The 24676-nt window shown below is 38.6% G+C and overlaps 1 long non-coding RNA gene across 2 annotated transcripts in view; it reads left to right on the top strand.

Moving 5' to 3' along the window:
- Positions 1 to 24676, top strand: part of LOC135969214 (uncharacterized) — a 120951-nt gene that overhangs the window by 3634 nt on the left and 92641 nt on the right. The window contains exons 2-3 of one of the 2 annotated variants that reach the window (XR_012429939.1): positions 4129 to 4380; positions 5912 to 9387. This is a non-coding gene — a long non-coding RNA (uncharacterized lncRNA). Of the gene's footprint in view, positions 1 to 4128; positions 4381 to 5911; positions 9388 to 24676 lie in introns of those variants that run through there. The other variant, XR_010584351.1, reaches the window with a different exon arrangement.

Raw genomic sequence — 24676 nt, forward strand, 5'->3', positions numbered from 1 at the left:
TAAAAAGCAATAGTTGCTGTTGGCAAACTGTTCAGATATTGAAAAATCATGAAGCCAAAAATAAATGATAGTTCAATCCCTACAAGAAAAAGACTTTTAAAATGTCATTCTCCCAGCCTGGGCAACATGGTGAAACCTGTCTCTCCAAAAAGTACAAAAATTATCCTGGCAAGGTGGAGTGTGTTTGTAGTCCTAGCTACTTGGGAAACTGAGGTGGGAGGATCCCCTGAGCCCAGGGAGGTCGAGACTTCACTGAGCCAAGATCATGCCATGGCACTCCAGCCAGGGCGAGAGAGTGGGACTCTGTCTCCAAAATAAATAAATGAGGCCGGGCACGGTACTCACGCCTGTAATCCCAGCACTTTGGGAGGCTGAAGTGGGCAGATCACGAGGTCAGGAGTTGAAGACCAGCCTCACCAACATGGTGAAACCCCGTCTCTACTAAAAATTCAAAAATTAGCCGGGCGTGGTGGCACATGCCTGTAATCCCAGATACTCAGAAGGGTGAGGCAGGAGAATCCCTTGAATTCGGGAGGCAGACGTTGCAGTGAGCCAAGATTGTGCCACTGCACTCCAGCCTGGGCAACAGAGCAAGACTCCGTCTCAAAAATAAATAAATAAATAAATAAATAATAAATAAATAAAATTTCATTCTCATTTCCTACTTATGTACATATAATAACATTAAAAATCATATTCAAATTCCTTTGTACCTTTAGTGTTCAAATACATTTTCTGTACATATTGTAGCTAGAGTACTTACCAAACTTCATTAAATATTCTTTGAAATACTGATTGTATTTTAGAGAGTAGCATCTTTTGGGATTTCACAAATCAGATGTATTTCTAAATAATGCGTTCAGGTAAAACATCCATTTCTAAAGAAGCATAGCAAAATCATAAGTAATGCCACCTCAAGAGGACAAGGACTTAGAAAATATGGTTGTATTTTCAACCATATTTCACAGATATATGTTGTATACATTCAGAAATATAGATTCCTTAGGACTCTCTCATGTGTTCAACACAGCAAGTTTTCACCAATAATTTCTTTGGTACTTTTTTTTTTTTTTGAGAGAGAGTCTCACTTTGTTGCTCAGGCTGGAGTGCAATGGCGCGATCTCAGCTCACTGCAACCTCCGCCTCCCAGGTTCAAGCGATTCTCCTGCCTCAGTCTCCCGATAGCTGGGATTACAGGCATGAGCCACCACGTCCAGCTAATTTTTGTATTTTTAGTAGAGACAGGGTTTTGTCATGTTGGCCAGGCTGGCCACAAACCCCTGACCTCAGGTGATCCGCCCACCTTGGCCTTCCAAAGGGCTAGGATTACAGGCGTGAGCCACTGTGCACGGCTTTCTGCACATATTTATTCTGGATTTGTTATTGAATTACAAAGATAATATAAGCATTATGAAAAATTTCATAGAGTGCACAAATCAATGAAAGACCTAAGGAAATACTTTATCCCAAATCAACCTATCCCAAGGGAACCACCATTAGCAGCTTAATGGGGACATGTATTCAAATGTTGTAAACAAAGTGTACAACCACTCATGAGAGCTGATATTATTTAACTAAATAAATATATCCTACTGCACATCAATAAACTCCCCTATTTGCTGACAAGATGCTTGGAATATACATACATTTATCCAGGGAGGAATATATCATTATTTATTTTCTTCAATTACATTCTAGTTAAAATGTAGGTGGAGTTTTGTGTCATTGTTTCTTATTCAACATTGAATAATGCATACTGAATAGCATATCTTTTCATGATAGTACTTTATTTTTAATCTCATATAATTGCTTTGATTTTAAGTTCTTAAGGATAATAGAGGCATCTGGCAAAGAAATGATAAATGAGTAATTGTAAAACAGGAAAGAGAGGATACTTTCAATCACATAAACTCAATTGATATTTCAATCTAGTACATTCCACCTTTTCTTCTATATACACTTTTGCATGGGAGTGTACAGGGGTTTTTTGGTATGAATTTAAACTGACATGGTCTATATGTAGAATTCTCTTTTTAATTTATTTTTCTTTTTTATGCTTTACTCAGGTCTTTTAGAGCAAGGCCACTTACAATGCCGTTAGCATGCCACAGAAGACTGGATTTTATGTTAAGTAATTATTTGCCAGAAGTTTTTCTTTCCATAACCATTAAAAGTAGGACATTTAATCATTTCAACGTGTATATAGAAGTGTGCTTATTCTTATGGAAAATAGAATCTAAAATAAAACTATATTGTATAACTTGTACCTTTATTAAATGTATACTATGACCCTTTTTGGGTTTTCTGTAAATTTCAAAAGCAACCCTTGCTCGTTTTCAACATTTCAATTTTTAAGACAGAAATAGTTAAAACCTGTAAACTCTAACTTGTATTTTTGAGATATAAACTATACTAGTGTTTGATAGGAAACCTTCCAGACATTGTACTTAGTACATATTCACCCTCTAGAATCCATATATGTTTATGGTTCTGTGTATCAGTAGAGAAAACCAGTCTTTCATAAGAGTAATCCTCATGATTTTGTTTTAGACACTAGTTTCTTAGGGATACCAAAAGCATAGCCAACCAAAGAAAAAACTCTACAAACCAGATTTCATCAAGTTTTTAAAAAGTTGTTTCACAAATGATACCATCAAGAAAGAAAAAAATAAACTCACAGAATGGGAGATAATATTTGCCAATCATATATTTGGTAAGGGACTTGTATCCAGAATATACAAAAAGCCTTACCTCTCAGTCACAAAAAGATAACTCTTTTAAAAATGGGCAAATGATCTGAATAGACATTTAACTAAAGAAGATATGTATATGGCTAACAGCATGTGAAAATATGGTCAACCTCATTAGCTATTAGAGAAATGCAAATGAAAACCACAGTGAGGTACTACTTCACAGCCCCTAGGTTGTCTATATTTTCTTTTTTTTTTTTTTTTTTTGAGACGGAGTCTCGCTCTGTCACCCAGGCTGGAGTGCAGTGGCCGGATCTCAGCTCACTGCAAGCTCCGCCTCCCGGGTTCACGCCATTCTCCTGCCTCAGCCTCCCGAGTAGCTGGGACTACAGGCGCCTGCCACCTCGCCCGGCTAAGTTTTTGTATTTTTAGTAGAGACGGGGTTTCACTGTGTTAGCCAGGATGGTCTCGATCTCCTGACCTCGTGATCCGCCCGTCTCGGCCTCCCAAAGTGCTGGGATTACAGGCTTGAGCCACCGCGCCCGGCCGGTTGTCTATATTTTCAAAAGACAGATAATAACAAGTGTTGGTAAGGATGTGGATAAGCTGCAAGCTTCATATATGGCTTGTGGAAATATCACATGGTACAGTCGCTTTAGAAGTAGTCTGGCAATTCCTCACAAGTTTGAAGATTCTATCATCATATGACTAAACAATTCCAAACATATTGATCTACAAAAGAGAAATGAAAACATGTTCACACAAAAAGTAGAAACAACCTAAATGTCCATCAACTGATGAATATATAAATAAAATGTGATATATTCATACAAAGGACTATTATTAAACCATATTGAAGAATGAATTATTGATACATTGTACAACATGAAAAATTCTTCAAAACATTATGCTAAGTGAAAAAAGCCAGACACAAAAGATCATATCTTGTATGATTATGATTATATATAATTTCTAGAATAGGCAAATCCATAGACACAGAAAGTAGATTAGTGTTTGCCAGGGACTAGAGGAAGCTGAGACTGAGAACTAACTGCTAGTAGGCATATTTCTTTTTGGAGTGATGAAAATATTCTAAAATTGATTATGGTAATGATTGCACAATTCTTTGAATACATTGAAAACCACAACATTGTACATTTTAAATTGGTGGAATTTATAGTGTGTGAATTCTAGCTCAATAAAGCTGTTTTTAAAAGTTTCAAAAATTAACAGGTTAATTCACATTTATAAAATTAATAAGAAAAAGTACACAATCATCTCAAATTGTGTAGAAAAAGTATTTGACAAACATAAGCATCAATCCTGATTTAAAAAATCTCTCACCAAACTAGAAATTGAAGAAAATGTATCTTCAATATGGTAAAAATATACAACTAATATCATACTTAACACTGAAAAAGTCAACACTGTTTTTAAGATCTAGAGCAAGATGAGGAATTCGTCTCTCACCTCTTCTATTCAACGTCATACCAGATCTTCTAAGAAGTGCAATTAGGAAAAAATAATAAAAAGAAGAAGAAGAAAAGAAAGAAGGAAAGAAAGGAAAAGATTGAAGTTTGGAAAGAAAGAAGTAAAAGTGCTTTCACAGATGACAGTATTGTTTACATAGAATGATTCTACAAAAACACTTCTAAAGCTGCTAATTTAAAGTCCATATCTTACAGACAAGGTAAGATTAGTCTCGCTTTTGTATCCATTTAAAAAAATGTGTCTTTTATGTGGAATGTTTAACCATTGACAGCTAATGTATTTATTGATAGGTTTGAATTTCAGGCTACAATTTTATACTTTACATTGTTTGTCCTCATTAATTTGTATCCTTCCATTTCCCCTTTCCTTCCTTTCAAGTATTAGAACATTTAGTCTTTTAGAATTCTATTATAATATATCTGTTGGCCTTTTGGCTATACCACTTTGTGTTATTTTTTTAGTGGTTATTCCAGAGATTGCAATATGTGTCCTTAACTTTTTATAATTTTCTCAGAGTTGATATTTTACCACCTCATACAGAATGTGAAATCCTTATAACAATATACATACTTTTACTACTCCTCGGTGTCCATTCTATTATTGTCATATGTAATTTATCTACATACATTATAAACACCACAAAATGATGTTAGAACTTTTGCTTTAAGCATTCAAGTGTATTTTAAAGGAACTAAGTGAAAAATTTTTTGTACATACTCAGACACTGAAAAGTTCTGATGTTCTTTACTCTGGAACATGTTCTGGCTCTGGAAGATCTATATTTTCCTCTGATGTAGTTTTCTTCAACCTGAAGGATGTCCTATAGCATTTATTTTATTGTATGCCTACCAGTGACAAAGAATCTTAGTTCTCTTTTGTCTGAAAACATTTATTTCACCTTCATCTGTGAAGATATTTTCAAGGATAGAGAACTCTGGGTTGATTTTTTTTTTCTCATCAGCACTTTCAAGAAGACATGACACTGTCTTGTAGCCTCCATAGTCACTGATGAGAAAGCCATAGCTTTTAAAATAAAACATGTGATATATGTCAGCTGCAGCATTTCAATTCTGTGGGGGAAATGACTGAGTTTTCAATGAGTGGTCTTGGGATTACTGGCCATCCGTGCGTGCAAATGAAACTTTACTTCTCCCTCACACTGTAGACAAAACTCAATTCCATAGTCTCTTTTCAGGTAGTCATGGTGAGGAAATTCATTATAAACCTGCACTTGTACTGCAGAAAGCCCAGGAGAGGAGGGAAGGCTTTGATGGATTTGAGAGGTGAGAATGAATGTCTAAGCCAAGGGTTAGCAAGCTGACTCACAGAACAGATGTGGCCAGTGACTTGTATTTGTAAGGCCTGAAAGCTAAGAGTGATTTTTACATTTTTGAAGCTTTGCTTGAAAAAATGGAGGATATGTGACCATGACCACTTATGGCTTGCATAGCTTAAATGATTCACAATCAGGCCTTTTACAGAAAGAGTCTGCTGTCCCCTGCATCTAGGACCAAAGATACTTTGACCCATAGTGTCTCCTATGTAGGGACAGGACATGTTCTAGAAACCTCACTGTGGTCTAATGTACACATCCTCTTCATGAGGACGGCTTCACTGACGTAAACATAAGCAGGACCAGATTAGCATTTCATGTCAGGCCAGGCCCCAGAAGCAGAGTAGAATGAGATCCAGACACAAGTTCTAACCGTATCTGTGACATGGCCTTACAGGAAACCAGTGGAAATCATTCCCCAATGAAAGGCAGAGGCCTAGGAAATGGTGTTGGAGCCGGAGTGCATGGGTGGGCATGAAGGTTTACCCTTTCTGGAGGACCTCCCAGACCACTGTCGCACAGAATCAAGGAGGCACTTCCTGGACATCTTCTCACTACTGTGTATCTTCCAGCCTTGATTTCTTAAAAGACAGCAAGGTGAGAGGAGGGGAAATAGAGGAGCATGCGAGAGACCACTGGGATCTTGGGTCAGGACTATCTTGCCATCAAAATGAATTTGGAAACTGTGGAACCTACGACCCAGGATGTTGATTTCGCAAACTCTGTTAAGTTCTTTTAAACTCGTGTTTCTGCATCTGATAGCGCTTTTATGCTCGGAATGTTGTCCTGCAAGGTCAATGGTCATATTCTCAAAATAAGAGCTTCCTAGGTGCTGGCCATCTGGGGTCTCAAGGCGGGAGTGGGGAGCAGCTATTGTACCTCCTTTGCAGCCAGGCTTTGGAAGATGAGGGTGCTAAATGACAAAAGACAGTCAGAAATGGCAGTGAAGGTGAGGATAAGAGTTAGGCAGTAGAGAAAGGAGGAGAGAGGAGAGGAAGAAAGAGTGAACTCCCCTACACACACACACACACACACTCTCTCTCTTTCTCTCTCTCTCTCTCTCATTCATTAAAACCTCTACTCTCATTCTCCTAAAATGATTTTTTTTAACATTTCCATTTCTGGAACAAAGTTGTGTCCCCATAACTTAATAAAAAGAATGATTTTAAGTAGCATGATGTTTACAGATGGATTAAAATTTAGGAATATTTCTCATGTTACTTGATAAGCACATAACCATTGGTATTAAAAGGGATAAAGGATTAGATGTATGTCTAATAGTTGGTGACAGTTAAAGATGGCATCAAGACTAGTGACAGGATGAAACCAAGGGTGCGTGCTTTGGTGATCATATGGACGTTGAAAAAGTTATCTATAGGTGAAAGCAGTCTTGGCAACGGTCAGGGATCAAGTGAGCATCAGAGATGGGGTGAGTGAGGATCAGGTGTGTTCACAACGCAGGATTTTTGCAGTTATTCTGAATGTTAGGATCATAGTTAGGGATGGGATGGATTCGGACTTTTGTGAGGGTTGAAGATGTCTGTTTTTCATTTCCTTGATAATAGGAAGCACCGATTTTACATAGGGTAAGGGATTAGGTTGGAATCAGAGATAGAGGTCAAGTTGGGGTGGAAGCAAGTGTGAGGATAAGGGTTGTGTCGAGAAGGAATACATACATATTGCTTCAGATAAGCAGTGCATAGTAGGATGGATTGGGGTCAGGAATAAAGTGGGGGTGCTGCTATTCTGAAACATAGAGCGATTATACATGGCATCTCTGAGTCAAAAGGCGGGAGGAACCTGTAGGCCAGTGGTGGTGACTGTGAGTCCCCTGGAAGCATCTTTGCTGTTTGTGGCCCCGGAGGTATCAGTCCGCTGTGTGTACCCTGAATGCCTCCCTGCCTGAGCAGTAGTGGAGTGAAGCCTTTATGATCAGGAAGGGTCAGGGCCGATCATCTGGGTCCCAGGCAAAGGAGGACCTGGGCTGGCTGTGGCCCCCTTGGCAGCCACATTCCGGAGGGACAGCTGAACCCACAGGGTGGAGTAGGAGGTGGCAGCTATGGAGAGGGGAGAAGGCAGGATCCCCGGGCCTTACTCCAGAGGGAGGGAAGGAAAGCATGAAGAGCTTGGTCTGGCCTGGGAGGGAGCCCAGGCTGCCGGGCAGAAGAAAGACTCTGTGGGCTCCAGGCCAGGCCCTGATGGCGGAGAAAAGGTGAGGGGCCCAACAGGATTCTGTCAGGGAAGGGGCCGCCCCTGTCCTCTCCAAGCCAAGACAGCCTAAACTCCACCAAGAAGTTCCGGTGGTTGCAGTTCCCCTAACCGGAGCCACCCGCAGCAGGAGCAGGCCTCTCTGGCCACCCTTTCCCGACTCTCCAGCCGTGGCCCTTACATTGTGTGTGTCCCAAAACCCACTGCGGATCTCATGGCAGCTGTGGGAAAATGCACCAGAATTGCTGATATAGAGGATTCTAGGAGTTTTGCTTTCTCAGAACTTCCCCTCCACTTGCCTCGCCGAGCCCTGGGTTAGGAGCCCCTGCTCCCCACATCTCTCCCTCCTCCTACATGGGAGTTTCCCCCTGGCAGATTCTGAGTTGTGTGTCATACATCCCAGTGGCCACTAGATGGCGAAAGAGATCTTGGCAGGGCGCCTCACCTCTTCAGGGCTGAGGGCAACCTTTTCACAGGTCATTTTTCCTGTTCCAATGGGTGAAATTAGGGCTCAGGACCAACCAGCACCCGCATACCTCTCACACACATCTTTGAGGGAATGAAGGCTGCAAACCACTTTCTGCTGCCGCCTGGGATACTCCTCCCCTTACCACCCTCTCCCCTCTCAGATCCCACAGTGTGAATGAGCATCTCCACAAACAACGTGGGTAGGATAGGCGCTGGGGGTGGCGCTGTCTTTGGCTGTTCCCGTGTTCCTTGTACCTGCTGCCTCCCTCGGCTCAGCACAATTGACGCCAACAACTAATAATACTGTAGGCTTGGCTGAGGACTGGGGTCCCGTCTTAGTGGCTGTGTGACTTTGAGCTAGTTAATTAACCTCTCTGTGCTCGGGTTTTCTCGTGTATGCAATAAAGATTGTAATAGTGTACCTATGTCATAAAGTTACTGTGAAGCTGAAATAAATGAACATTTCTAAAACACTTATGACAATGCTTGGCACATGACCGCACATCCAATATGTGTTAGCTATTCTAATTTGCCATCTTGCCCTGCAGAGTAAGGCCTCAGTCATTATTTGTTTTTCTTGGCATTTCCTATCTTGAGCTCCTAGGTTTCGACTACGGACTGTGTCTCTGGCGTCATCAGCTGTGTCTGGCAGTTGGGAACTGCTTTTTAAAAATTAATTAATTTTTAACATTTACAGATGAAAGTTGTATGTATTTATTAGGTATAGCATGTTGTTTTGAAAAACGCATACATTGTGAAATGCGTAAATCGAACTAATTAATTAAATCGAACTAATTAATATACACATTATCTCACATACTTATGATTTTTTAAAATGAGAATACTTAAAATCTACTCTCAACGATTTTAAATAATGTAATGCATTGTTACTATAATCACCATGTTGTACAATAGATCTCTTGAACTTATTTTTCTCCTGTTTAATTGAAAGTTTGCATCCCTTGACTAGCATCTCCCCAACTCCCCCATCCTCACCCATAGTAACCACCTTTCTACTCTGTGCTTCTATGAATACAACAACTTTTTCGATTGCACGTTTGAGTGAGATCATGTGGTATTTGTCTTTCTGCGTCTGGCTCATTTAACTTAGTATAATTGTCCAGGTTCATCCATGTTGTCACAAATGACAGGATTTCCTTCTTTTTAAAGGTGGAATTCCACTGTGTGTATATGCCATATTTTCTTTGCACATTTAGCCTTTGATGGAAACTTAAGTTGATTCCATATCTTGGCTATTGTGAATAATGGTGCTCTGTACATGGGAGTGCAGATACCTCTTCGACATACTGATTTCATTTCCTTTGATATATACCCAGAAGCACGATTGTTGAATTATATGGTAATTCTAATTTTAGCTTTTTGAGGAACAGCCATATAATTTTCCGTAATGGATGTACTAATTTACATTCCCACAAACAGTGTGCAATGGTTCCTTTTTCTCCATCTCCTCACCAACACTTATGACTTTTTGATAATATCTATCCTAACAAGTGTAAGGTGATGTCTCATTATGGTTTTAATTTGTATTTCCCTGATGATTAATTATGTTGAGCATCTTTTCATATACTTGTTGACCATTTGTACATCTTTTGAATAATGTTGCCAGGTGCGGTGGCTGACACCTATAATCCTAGCACTTTGGGAGGTCGAGGCAGATGGATTGCCTGAGCTCAGGAGTTCAAGACTAGCCTGGGCAATGTGGTGAAATCCCGTCTCTACTAAAATACAAAAAAATTAGTTGGGCGTGGCAGTGTGCACCTGTAGTCCCAGCTACTCTGGAGGCTGAGGCAGGAGAATTGTTTGAAACTGGGAGGTGGAGGTTGCAGTGAGCCGAGATCGTGCCATTGCACTCCAGCCTGGGTGACAAGAGTGAAACTCCATCTCCAAAAAACAACAAAAAAAAGTCCATTCACATCCTTTACGCATTTTTAAAGTTGAGCTATTTGTTTTCTTGCTATTGAGTTCAGTTCCTTATATACTTTTGATATTAATATTTTATGAGATTTATGGTTTAGAAATATTTTCTCTCATTCCATAGGTGTATCTTCACTCTGTTGATTGTTTCCTTTGTTGTGCAGAAGCTTTTTAGTTTGATGTAATCTCACTTGTTTATTTTTGCTTTTGTTGCCTGTGCTTTTGAGGTCACATCAAATAAATAATTGTCCAAACTAATGTCATGGGGCTTTTCCTTTATTTTTTCCTCTAGTAGTTTTACATTTCCAGGTCTTATTTTTAAGTCTTTAATCCCTCATTCATTTTCAGTTGATTTTTGCATATGGTGTGAGACAAGGGTCTAGTTTCATTCTCTGCATGTGGATATCCAGTTTTCCCAGCATTGTTTACTAAAGAGACTGTCCTTTTCCCATTGGGTGTGTGTAACTCCTTTTTGATCTCAGTTTTTTTTTTTTGTTTTGTTTTGTTTTTTAGAGACAGGGTCTCACACCATCACTCAGACTGAAGTGCAGTGGTGCAATCACAACTCACTGCAGCCTTTAACTCCTGTGCTCAAGCGATTCTCTCAACTCAGTGTCCTGAGTAGCTAGGGACTACAGGCTTGTGCCACCATGCCCAACTAATTTTTAAACATTTTTTCCTAGAGACAGGATCTTGCTATGTTGCCCAGACTGGTCTTGAGGTCCTGGACTCAAGTGATCTTCCTGCCTTGACCTCCCAAAGCATTCACATTACAGGTGTGAGCCACTGTGTCCATCTCTGGTCCTAGTTTTTTGTTTTGTTTGTTTTGTTTGTTTTGTTTTGTTTTGTTTTGTTTCTTTTACAGAACTTTGGTGTTGCTGTTACTGGGTAGAGAGAGGCCTGATGTTATGTTTCCAGAGTGAGTCCCAGTGTTCTCTGAGAACACATGAGAAAAATAGAAACTTCTCTCTCCACCTACAGGACGAAATCCTCCCCCGCTGATATAAACATTTGAATTGGGGAGCAGAGCTTCAGGGGCCATTAAGAAAATGCTGCTCTGGGGACACTAATTGAACTTTCATGTAGCAGGTCCTGTGCCCTACCTGCTCAAGAACAAGTTCTGTTTGATGAAGAATTTACACAGCTCCCAAGTTCCCTCATTCCACTACCTGTCTAACCCCAAATTCAGGAATGTCTCCATATGTTGACTGTGCTGACTTTTTCACTGTCCTAGTGGAACCACAGCTTAAAAAATGGGAAATGGAGGCAGTCCCATATGGCAGAGTCTCCAATGTGGAATTAGGCATCGTCCTCCAAAAGCCAGCCTGCAGGCCCTTTGGAGAGGTTACTAAACTACAAATTGTCAACTGTATTACATGATAAGCCAGATGTGCCCATACAGTAACTCTTTTGCTAATAAAAGAGGTCTAAATTCCAATAATAGAACCAAGTGTTCCTAATGAATGCATCACAAGAATAATTTCAGTGAATGGAAGAACAAGGCCCATTACCAAGGAAGGTGCTTGCAAGGATAAGACTATCCAGATAGTGTATAATCCAGATGGACAGCTTCAATAACATTTCCCTCTCTGCCAGTGTCTGAGCTCACCCTACAAAAAACCATGACGCACTTCCAGATTTATATAAAGATAGGCGAGGTTATTCATACCAACCCTGGTCTGGAAACAACTTTTAAAAACCTAAATAATATGTAAACAGTGCCTTCTTTAAACAATTGAAGAGCTCAGAAGGGGGTAAGATGTTACCTGTCCAAAACAAATGGAAAACGAAGACGTAGGGAGATAAATGAGAACTGGAAGCTACTTTTGCCATGTGAATATTTGCCAAATCAGAAAATTGTAATTTTTGTTCTGATAGCCTCCTAGGGCAAGACAAATATAAACTAAAAGCCACACTATATACAAAGCAGAGCCTTCCTTCAATAAGGTGGCCCCCAAAAAGGCTAAACCACAGAGAATAGATGAATAGGATTTGCCTGAGCTCTCACATAGAATTTCATCTTTTGTTCTATTTACCTAATAATCCAGGGAATCCCAAGCCTTAAAATTTAAGATCATCCTCAACTGAGAATAACCCCAATAACTTGGCAGAGGTAAAGGGAAATCTTCTCTGGAGGAAAGTTACTTCATCTTATCCTAAAGTCACTGCTACAGATAACAAAGTATGATGACCGAAATAACCAGGCCCATAAGCAAACACGACACAATGGGCAAGAACAGGCAGAACAATAGGCAAAAAAGGCACAAAATTTCAGTTAATGGAATTATTAAGACACAGACCATAAAAAAACTATGCTTACAATGTTTAAAGACATGAAAAAGGAAATCCCACTTCTAGTCACTCTGGAGGAACAGAGACCAATTTGCCCTCATGCTTGAAATAACCAAAAACTACAAATATATGAAACAACAGTTACTGAGATCCTGGATATCAGGTTACAAGGGATGATAACCCTTGGATAGGGGCAACAGATAATGTAATACCAAGAAATATGTCAGCTTACTGCCTTAAAAGAGTTTCTAGGTTTCCAATGAGAACACATGGACATAGGGAGAGGAACAACACACACTGGGGCCTATGGACAGGTGGGGTGGGGAGACGGAGAGCATTAGGAAAAATAGTTAAGGCTTGCTGGGCTTAATACCTAGGTGATGGGATGATCTGTGCAGCAAACCACCATGGCACACGTTTACCTGTGTAACAAACCTGCACATCCTGCACATGTACCCTGGAACTAAAAGTAAAAAATAAATAAATAAAATAACAATTCTAAATAGTTTCCAAAAAGGTGAGGTTAAGAATATAAGACCCATTTTCCATGACTCCAGACTTCAAAATGTAGTATTTAAAAGAACTCCCACTTCATTTCTTTCTTTTTTTTTTTTTTTGAGACAGAGTCTCGCTCTGTTGCCCAGGCTGGAGTGCAGTGGCACCATCTCGGCTCACTGCAAACTCCACCTCCTGAGTTCAACTGATTCTCCTGTCTCAGTCTCCTGAGTAGCTGGGATTACAGGTGCATGCCACCACGCCCAGCTAATTTTTGCATTTTTTTTTTAGTAAGGACTGAGTTTCACCATGTTGGGCAGGCTGGTCTCGAACTCCTGACCTCAAGTGATCCACCCGCCTCGGCCTCCCAAAGTGCTGGGATTACAGGCATGAGCCACCACACCTGGCCAAAATTACAAACTTTGAAATAACATAGAAGTCAAGGTAGAAACTCAAAGGGAAATTAGAAAATATTTTCAATGAAATGAAAATAAAATCACACGTCCAAATTTGTGGAATGTGACCACATCAGTATGTAAGGGTAGATTTATAGCACTAAACCACCTGTATTACTAAAGACTACAGGCCTCAAATCCATGACCTGAACTTCTAACTTAAGAATGAAAAAGATGAGCAAATTAAACTGAAAGTAAGCAGAAGGAAGGAAGTAATACAATTGGAGTTAAAGTGAAATAAAAAGAGAAAACCAATAGAGACAAACCAGTAAAACCAAAAATTGATTCTTTAAGAAAATTAACAAAATTTTAAAACCTCCAATCAAAATAATTAGAAATAAAAGAGTGAAGGCCCCCAAAAACCTATATTAGGAATGAAAGAAAAGTAATCACCACAGATTATGTTTATTAAAAAATAAGGGGCCTGGCGCAGTGGCTCATGGCTGTATTCCCAACATTTTGGGAGGCCAAGGCTGGCGGATCACCTGAGGTTAAGAGTTCTAGACCAGCCTGGCCAACGTGGTGAAACCCCGCCTCTACTAAACATACAAAAATTAGCTGGGCATGGTGGCAGACGCCTGTAATCCCAGCTACTCAGGAGGCTGAGGCAGGCGAATTGCTTGAACCCGGGAGGTGGAGGTTGTAGTGAGCAGAGATCACGCCACTGAACTCCAGCCTGGTCAACAAGAGCGAGACTCCATCAAAAAAAAAAAAAAATCATATTATTAATAACTTTATTTCATATCATATAGTTAAAAATGTAAATGAAATGGATAAAAATTATTTGAAAGACACAAGCGCCATGAGCAAGGAAAGCTCTCCCAAGAATGCATAGTCCTGTATCTTATTTATTTTTATTTTTATGATTTCTTTTTAAGTCAGGGTCTCAATCTGTCACCCAGACTGGAGTGCAGTGGTGCGATCTCGGCTCACTGCAACCTCCACCTCCCAGGCTCAAGTGATTTTTCTGCCTCACCCTCCGGAGTAGCTGGGATTACAGGTGTGTGCCACTATTGTCCGGCTAATTTTTGTATTTTTAGTAGAGACGGAGTTTCACCATGTTGTCCAGGCTGGTCTCGAACTTCTGACCTCAGGTGATCCACCTGCCTAGGCCTCCCAAAGTGCTGGGATTACAGGCATGAGCCACCATGCTCGGCCATGCATAGTCTTATATCTATTCAAGAAATTGAATTAGTAGTTTAAAATATTCCCACAAAGAAGACTCCAGACCCAAATAACTTCACTGTTGAACCCTACCAAACATTTCGGGAATAAATAATACCAATTCCAAATAAGTCAAGTGAAGAGGATAATTCCCAACTGATTCTAAATGGACAGCATCACCTTGAAACTAAAATACTATGTGGTGTTATTATAGGACATAATATTACAGGACAAGAAAATTAAAGATCAATATTGCTCGTGAACATAGATGCAAAAATTCTAAACTTCTTTTTAGGAAATCTAATCCAATAAAACATGCAAAGGATGGTACTTCTTAACCATGTGGAGTTTATCTCAAGAAAGCAAGGTTACGTTATAATTCAAAAGAGCAGTCAATGTAATTCACTATGTTAAAATCTGAATAATTAAAAATATATAAAAATAATAAAATCATATACATTAAAATCATATGAAATCATTTCTAATGCAGATAATGTATTTGAAGAAACCCAGCATTCATTCTTTTAAAAAAGTTGTATTGATAAATGATATTTGTACATATTTATGGTGCACATATGATACTTTGTTGCATGTATTGAATATGTAATGATCAAGTCAGGGTATTTGGGATATCCATCACTTTGAGTATTTATCATTTCTTTGTGTTGGGAATATTTCAAATTCTCTCTTCTAGATATTTTGAAATATATGGCTGGGTGAGGTGGCTCATGCCTGTAATCCCAGCACTTTGGGAGGCCAAGGTAGGCGTACCACCTGAGGTCGGGAGTTCAAGACCAGACTGACCAAGATGGAGAAACACCATCTCCACTAAAAATACAAAATTAGCAGGGCATTGTGGCACATGCCTGTAGTCCCAGTTATTCGGTAGACTGAGGCAGGAGTATCGCTTAAACCTTGGAGACAGAGGTTGCGGTGAGCCGAGATTATGCAATTGCACTCCAGCCTGGGCAACAAGATTGACACTCCATCTCAAAAAAAAAAAAATAAAATAAAAAAGAAAGAAATATATAATATGTTGTTGCTAACTATAGTAACCCTACTATGCTATCTGACATTAAAACTAATACTTTCTATCTAATATATTTGATCCTATTGACCAACCTCTCTTCATCCACCCTCCCACCCACATAACCTTCCCAGCCTCTGGTATCTACCATTCTACTCTCTATGAGATCAATTTGTTAAGCTCCAGTATGTAAGTGGGACAATGCAAATTTTTTCTGTGTCTAGTTTATTTCATTTACCATAATGACCTCCAATTCCATCCATGCTGCTGCAAATGACATGATTTCATTCTTTTATATGGCTGAATAGTATTTCATTGTGCATATATACCACCTTTTCTTTATCCATTCGTCTGTTGATGGATACCAGTTGGTTCCATATCTTAGCTATTGTAAATAGTGCTGCAATAAACAAATGAGTGCAGGTATCCCTTTGACATACTCACTTCTTATTCTTTGAATAAATACCCAGTAGTGGAATTGTTAGACCGCATGGTATTTCCATGTTTAGTTTTTTGAGAAATTTCCATACTGTTTTCCTTAGCGATTGTACTGATTTACATTTCCATTAATAGTTTCTAAGAGTTTCGCTTTTTCTGCATCCTCAACAGCATCTGTTATTTTGTCTTTTTAATGATAGCCATTCTAATTAGGGTAAGACGGTATCTCATTGTGGTTGTGATTTGCATTTCCCTGATAATTCATGATTTTGATTTTGAGCATTTTTCACATACCTGCCAGCCATTTGTATTTCTTCTTATGAGAAATGTCTATTCATGTCCTTTGCCCACTTTTTAATGGGATTTTAAAAAATTGTTGACTTGTTTGCATTCCTTGTATATTCTGGATATTAGTCCATCATCAGATGAACAGTTTACAAGTATTTTCTCCCACTCAACAGGTTATCCCTTCACTCTTGATTGATTCCTTTGCTGTTCAGAAGCTTTTTAGTTTAATATAGTCCCATTTGTCTAGCCTTGTTTTTGTTGCCTCTGCTTTTGAGTTCTTAGCTATAAAATCCTTGCTTAGATCAATGTCCTGAAGGGTTTTCCCTACCAGCATTCATTCTTGATGAAACCTCTCAACAAAGAAATGAGAAGGAACTTCTTCAACCTGATAAAGGCTTTTATGTAAAACCTATCATACTTAATGATGAACAAATGAATGCTTTCACCCTAACATCTGGAGGAAAACAATGATTTCTATTTCTACCATTTATATTCTAGTGTTCTGTAGATTTTAGCCAGTGCGACAAGGCAGATAATCAACAGAGGCATTCATATAGAAAAGGAAAAAATAAAACTCTGTTTATTCACAGAGGAAATGATTTTGTAGAAATTCTGATGGAATCTATTTTAAAAGCCCCACATGAACTAATATGTGAGTTTAGTGAGTGAAGTAGCAGTAAACAAAATCAATATACTTTTAAAAGCTATTTTATTTCCATATACTCACAAAAATTGAAATAAAAAATAGAATATCAGTTATAGTAGCATCAAAATATATGAAACACTCATGCACGAAGTTGACAGATGATGTCCAAGACATACAAACTATAAAATATTGCTTGGAAACATTAAAAAAGACCTAAACAAATAAAGAAATACACTGTGTTCATGGAAAGTTTTCAGTCTTTCACAACTAAGTATGATGGTAGAATGGTAGACACAAGTTTTTTTTTCTTTTTGGAGCAACATGCTGTTTTAATGAGCACCTGGGTGCAGGCTGGCTGAGGCCTAAAATGGCGTCAGCACCAAATGAGGACGGGGCGGGATTTTATAGTCTCCTGTAAACAGGCAGTGTCCCAGTCTGACGTGACTGTTACGTAGTACCCGGACGGCCTCTTTCTCGATCTTCAGGGATACCCCTTCTTCTGGTCAGGGTAGGTGTCTTCTGGCCGGCTGTCTTCCTGCTTCTGCTGTCTTGCTGATGCACTCTGCTCATGCAAGTGGCCTTGCGCCTTGGGACTGGGCCTGAGAAGGGAGGAGTTATTCATCCCTTCAAGCCTTCAGGCCCCAGGGAGAATCTTTAATTCCTGTCTATTTGGTTATAGAAAAAAGGGAAAAGGGGCGACTTTCTCAATAACTACTTCAGGCGTGACATAGGGGGTGGCATGGGCAGCTTGGAAAAAGAAAACCTTAATTTTGGGGGTATTCTTGAGAGATGGGTTGGTATCCATTGTGGTGTTGTAGCAGGAGCATTGTCTGGATTGTCTGGCAGTTAACTGTAGTTTCAACAAGAGTTTTAATGGCTTTTATTATCAGTGGGATAACACAGGGGAGAAACAGGAGGAGCCCAGTGATGAAGATTACTGTCCTTACCAGCATTTTAAATCCTCCTAAATTAGAGAACCACTCTCCTAGAAGGTTTGCGGGTCCCATCCTTTCCAGGTGTGGACTGGTACATGGGCTACTCTTCTGATGTTTGAAGCGATTTCTAGAACTGATTTTCTGTTATTGTCTATGTTAAGACAGCAATTAGAGATATTAAATTTACCACAGACACCACCCTCTTCTGCTAAGAAGTAGTCTAGTGCTACCCTATTTTGATAAATTGCTGTGCGCATTTGGTTTTGTTGTTGCGTGAGCATTTCCAGGGCTGAGGTGGTTTGGTTAGTGATTATCTCTAGAACCGCCTGTAGTGTAATTATTCTATTTAGCATATATATGGGAGTGCAATAACTCCATGAACCATCCTCAGCCCAGGTGGCAGGACTGTAATATTCGATGATCTGTTGTGGAGGCCATCTGTCCTCTTGCCATCTTTGGCTTCCTTTAAGGATTGTTTTTCTCTGTTTAAGTTATCATACACAGGGACTCCAAGGGTGTTGCCCGCAGTTAATGTTTTGGAGGAAGGAGTAGCCTTGGTGGTGAGCTTGGCCCTGGTGTGATGGACCCCATGGGGGAGTCCTTGGGCTTTCACTGCAGTTGGCGTGCTGAGTATCACAGTGTATGGGCCTGTCCACTTTGGTTGTAGCTTTTGTTGAGGGTCGGGTTGGCAGATAAACACGTCTGTGCCTGCAAGACAGTTATGTTGAGAGGACAGGGAGGTGTCGACAGGGAGAGGCATGGCCTCATTTGCTGCTTCACAAATAAAAGACCGTGTCTGGATTAAGGAGGGGAGGCAATTCCTGAATGGCTCAGAGTCTGGTAAGGGTGGAAGCCCTAAGACAAAAGTTTGGCCATACATGATTTCAAAGGGACTATAAAAAGAGGGTGGTTTTGGTGTTGCGTGGAGGGTAGGCACAAGATTTTCATATTTCCTTTTGGGAGTTTTCTGAGAGGTTTTTTTTTTCTTTTCCTCATGAATTGGGGGAACTGTTGCCAGATTTTGACAAATGCTTTTTCCGCATCTATTGAAAACAAATGGTTTTTCTCATTAAATCTATTAACGTGGTTAATTACAATAATTAATTTTCAAATGCCAAATCAAATTTTATACAAGATGAATGAGTTATACAAGATGAATAAGTTCTGGAGATCTGATTTACAGCATGGTGACTATAGTTAACAACACTGTATTATATACTTGATATTTCCTAAGAAGGTAGAGCTGAAGTGTTCTCACCACAAAATAGAAAAGAAAATGAAATGATGACTATGTGAGGTGGCAGACATATTAATTAGCTTGATTGTTGTGATCATTTCACAATGTACTTCAATATCAATACATCAATCTTCATACCTTAAAAATACACAGTTTGGGCCAGGTGCAGGGGCTCATGCTTGTAATCTCAGTACTTTGGGAGGCTGAGGCAAGAGGATTGCTTGAGCCCAGGAGTTCAAGAGCAGCCTGGGAAACATAGTGGAACCCCATCTCTACAAAAAATTTTAAAAATTGGCAAGTGTGGTGGTGGTGCATGCCTGTAGTCCCATCTACAGAGGCTGAGGCAGGAGGAACACCTGAACCTGGGTGGTCCAGGCTGCAGCGAGCCATGATTGCACCACTACACATCTGCTTGGGTGACAGAGGAAGTCTCTCTCTCTCTCTCTCATTATTGTATAATAATAAATATATACAATTTGTTATTAGTCAATTATATATAAGTAAAGCTGAGAACATACTAAATATTGTATCCCTGGGATAAACTCCATTATTCCTGATGTATTATCTTAGGCTTTTTCTAACTTTAGTAGAAATGCATTTGGTGTTTGCCAATGAAGATACTGGCTTTAACATTCAGATATGAACATGATTGATACAATTATGTTAAAGGTTTTTATCATCAATTTCTGGTGATTGAGTGTCTTAATACAAATAGGCATTGGGTATGTCAAATGATTTTTTTCTTCTTCTACATTTATGAGAAGGATCACACATTTATAGGAGGTTCTATTAAAATGACAAGTTATTTTAAAGGCTTTCCTGATATCAAAACCCCTTGCATTCCTAGAATAATATGATTAATCATGAAATACTTTTATTTTGCTGTCGGTTTTTTAAAATAACATTTAATTCTTTGTGTCAATATAAGTGAGTTTGGTCTATAGGATTTGGGTTAGTTTGTTTGTTTTGGCGTTTGGTTTTTTTGTTGTTGTTGTTGCTGTAGGATCAGTGTTACAATTACTCTAAAAATAAATTTTATACGGGTATCTCAGTTAATAACAGTGCCATAAATCTGAATCTCTCAACATATACTCTAAAAATTCAAACATAACAAAAGCAGATGAATATATGGAAATCCACATCCATAGCATAAACAAAAACAGAAAATACCCAAACTTTGAAATCTGTACTTGGAAAAATAAGCTTCAAATCTCAGTGAACTTTCTTGCGAGGACTCCTATCACATTTCTTCATGGAAAACACTCTGGGAAATCTGATTGGAAGAGAGAATAGAGGAGCCAGCAATACACTTAAAATTGATTATAAGAGTGCTAGTAGATTGGAGTTCTTACAACAAGGAAGGGGCTTAAAGAACAGATAAAATGACAAAAATCAACACCCACAACTTAATTAGAAGATGGACAATGCCCAAACTTTAAGTTACCAGTAAATAGAGTAAATTTAAGTTATTTATTATTTAAGTTGCAAGTAAACAGAAAATTCAACAAATCCCAGTGAGCTACCTCTCAAGCACTCCTGTCACATTCCTTCACAGACAACGAGGACAATCTGGGAAAAACTACATGGAGAAAGAAGTGGGGAAGCATCACACCCAAGATGAATCTAAAGTATTTGTCAGAAAGACTAAGTCATTCTAAGTGTGAAAGTACTGAAAATGTCCTAGAAGACCAAACATTTTACTACAAGAAGGGAATTTAAAAGTGCCCTAAGACGAAAAGTCACCACTTCTGGTAGAGAAGACGGTGAAAAAGATGGGAGAAGCACCCTTTGAAGACTGAGTAGCGAAGAGGAAAAGAAGCAAAAGGGCAAAATATAGGTCTTTGCAAGACAAAAGAAAACCCAAATATGCAGAGCACACAATCCCTCCTATTACCACTAAAAAGTTTTTTTAAAAAAGATGTCAAGCAAAACATTGAAAAATAAAACTCTATTCTGCCAACCAAACAGAAGAGGGTGCCCTTGAACTACAAATGTTATAAACGACTGCAAATTCATGAAATGATTTAGGCAAAAATAAGGCTATTATAAGAAGAAAAAAAAGAAAAAGAGAGAACCTTGCTGATGAAATCTCCACCCCCGAAAGCTATGATGGTGACGAAGATTAAAATAATACTCCTATGTAAGTTTCTTATGTTGCTGTAACAAATTACCTCTAGCTTACTAACACAAGTTGTTTGTTGGCTTAAAACAATGCAAATATGTTATCTTACAGTTTTGGAGGTCAGAAATCTGAAATGGATCTTATGGATAAAATTGAGGTTTTGGTAGTCATTCTGAAGATCCTAGAAGAGAATCCATTTCCTTGTTGTTTCTAGCTTCTAGAGGCTGACTGCATTCATTGTCCTTTCTTCCATCTTCGAAGTGTATCAGATATGAAAGGGGGAACACTAAGCAGCACCATGTTTTGTTAGATTGGTGTTAGAGGTATTAGTATGAAGTCATGGTGTGATAGATTAAGGTGAACAGATAGATGCACAGATAGAATGACACAATTATAGATATGGAAAGAGAAATAAGTATATGTATATATTATGCATATACCTTTATATATACATTTACATATACATGTATGGATTTGCATACATGTATATACATACACATATTTTCTAATTCTGTCTACTCAGAGAGCCTAGAAGCAGTGACACCACAGTAGCAATAATCACGTTTAGTGCTCAGCTCTTAGTTGAGATCAACTATTCTCCACTAAAAGGAATAAATTCTTTGGAGAAATGGCTGATCAAAAAGCTGAGAATTGGCAAGTACATGATGAACTGTGAGCACCATGTTGTTCAGAAAATAAGAAAGTGGCCAATGAATGGTATATACATGTCAAAAGGACAGAGAAGCCAGATTATAGTGTGTACCAATGGCCAAACCAGGGACAATTGGAACATCAGTATAAATTATGAAGTAACATTATAACTCATAGAAAAAAAGAATCCCACTATACTGAAATAAATAAGAAATTTTAAAGGAGAAAAAAAGTCTTCCTTATAGTGGTTTATGAACTAAGCATATAGAAAGAAGGATGAATATAAAAAAATTACCATTTGCAGCCATCATGGCAATAATTGATTCAGGCAATAATTAACAATAGATGCTAAAACTAGGGATAAACGTTTGATGAGTAACCAATTAATTACATAGTCTCAAAGTATCTACCACAAGATATTTATTATTTACAAAGGGGAAAACTTTAACTTCACAGTGAGGAAACCTGGCAGGTACCACCTTAACAAAAGGATCACATCAAATGCTAACAGTACTGGTAAAGGGACAAATTGACATTTCTTTGTCTCTTGTTATAATGCACTGTGCAGAACTTATCATTTCTGTAATATTCTCGTCAAAAACACATAACCTGAAAATAATCATGAGGAAATGTCTGACAAACCCCAATTAAGGTACATTTTATAAAATAACTGCTATGCACTCCTCGGAAATATCAAGGTCATGAAAGATAAAGAAAAATTGATTTTTTTTTTTCAGGTTAAAAGAAACTAGAGAGACATGGCAATTGAATATGACTCATGATCCAGAATTTTCTTTTCCTATAAAAGACATTATTGAGATAACTATTAAGATTTGAATAAAGTCTGTAGACAAACTAGTAGTACTATGTTAACATTAATTTCTTGGATTTTTTTTTTTTTGTAATTGTGCTTTGGTTATGAAAGAGAATAATCATGCTTTTAGGAAATACAAACTATTGTGTTTGCAAATTACTTTCAGTGGGTCAGAAAACTATTATACATATACACAGACGAATACATATATAAATACACACAGAGAATGATAAGCAAATATAATAAAATAACTTTTTGGTAATCTTGTTGAAAGGGGTGAGGAAATTTTTTGTACTATGCTTTCAACTCTTTAGTAGGTCTGAAATTAGGTTTAAAAAGTTTTTATGGTTGGGCGCGGTGGCTCATGCCTATAGTCCTAGCACTTTGGGAGGCTGAGGCAAGCAGATCACCTGAGGTCAGGAGTTTGATACCAGCCTGACCAACATGGTGAAACCCTGCCTCTACTAAAAATACAAGAAAATGAGCTGGGTATGGTGGTGGGCATCTGTAATCCCAGCTACTAGGGAGGCCGAGGCAGGAGAATTGCTTGAACCCAGGAGGCGGAGGTTGCAGTGAACTGGGATCGTGCCACTATACTCCAGCCTGGGCGACACAGCAAGACTCCGTCTCAAAAAACAAACAAACAAACAAACAAAACATTTTCACCTCTGCACTCCCACCTGGACAACAGAGTGAAACACTGTCTCTAAAAAGAATATAGTTTTAAAAAATTCATCATGTTTAACAAAATGAAAGTATTATTAGAACTCTTAGGTGGAAATTTTATGAGAGACAAGATATTTATACAGTGTCAAAATTTCTCCTCATAAAATAACTATCACACAAAAGAGAAATAATACTAAGGAGAAAATATAGTAATAACCTGACAGTTGTGAAACTGGGCAGGTACCAATATATAACCGAATGTTCAATGTTCACATCATTAACAGTGGAACACAACAGTGTCATGTACCTCCTGATACTATGCAATGAGAAGGACAAAATAACTTCTGTGGTGTCAGTATGAAAACCTGAGTCTAATTATGAGACAGTATCACGTGAACTCAAAGTGAGTGGCCATTTTGAAAAATAACTAACCTCTATTCTTTAAAAAGGTGAAAGATGGCCAGGCTTGTAATCCCAGCACTTTGGGAGGACAAGGCAGGTGGATCAACTGAGGTCAGGAGATTAGCTGGGTGTGGTGGCGCATGCCTGTAATCCCAGCTACGTAGGGAGGCTGAGGCATGAGAATTGCTTGAACGCAGGAGACGGAGGTTGCAATGAGCCTAGATCATGGCACAGCACTCCAGCCTGGGCTACAGAGTGAGACTCTATCTAAAACAAACAAACAAACAAACAACAACAAAAAAACCCAAAACCAAACCAAACCAAAACAAAAAAATGGTGGAAGTCATGAAAGACACACTCTGAGGAACTCAGTGGATAAAGAGACATGACTACTAAAAGCAATGCATGACCCCAGACAATAAATTTTTTGTACTCTTCTTGCAACATTTCTGGTGCCATGATTTTAGAATAGGAAGTGTATAAATTAATCTGAAAATGTTGTTTCTTTTTCAAAGCTCTCAGATTAAGTAGCATTGGAATAATATTATTTTTGAAGGTTTTGCAGAATTCTATGAAATCTTCTTAGTTTGGTGCCATTTATTAGAGGGAAATCTTTATCAAAACTTTTATTTTTTATTTTTAAATTTTATTTATTTTACTTTTTTGAGACGGAGTTTCGCTCTGTCCCCCATGCTGGAGTGCAGTGGTGTGATCTCGACTCACTGCAAGCTCCGCCTCCTGGGTTCAAGCAACCCGGAGAGTTTTTTTTGTTTTGTTTTTCATTTTGCCTACTAGACTTTCTGTCTCTACTGGAGTCGGCAGGGCAAGTTGAATTGTGCTAAAACTTACCCGCATTTTCAAGTTTATTTGCATAGAGTTGTCCAAAACAGTTTCTTTTTTCTGGCTTAAAACAATAAAT

The sequence above is a fragment of the Macaca fascicularis genome, chromosome X (genome assembly GCF_037993035.2).
Source record: "Macaca fascicularis isolate 582-1 chromosome X, T2T-MFA8v1.1".
In the NCBI taxonomy this organism is placed as follows: Eukaryota; Metazoa; Chordata; class Mammalia; order Primates; family Cercopithecidae; genus Macaca; species Macaca fascicularis.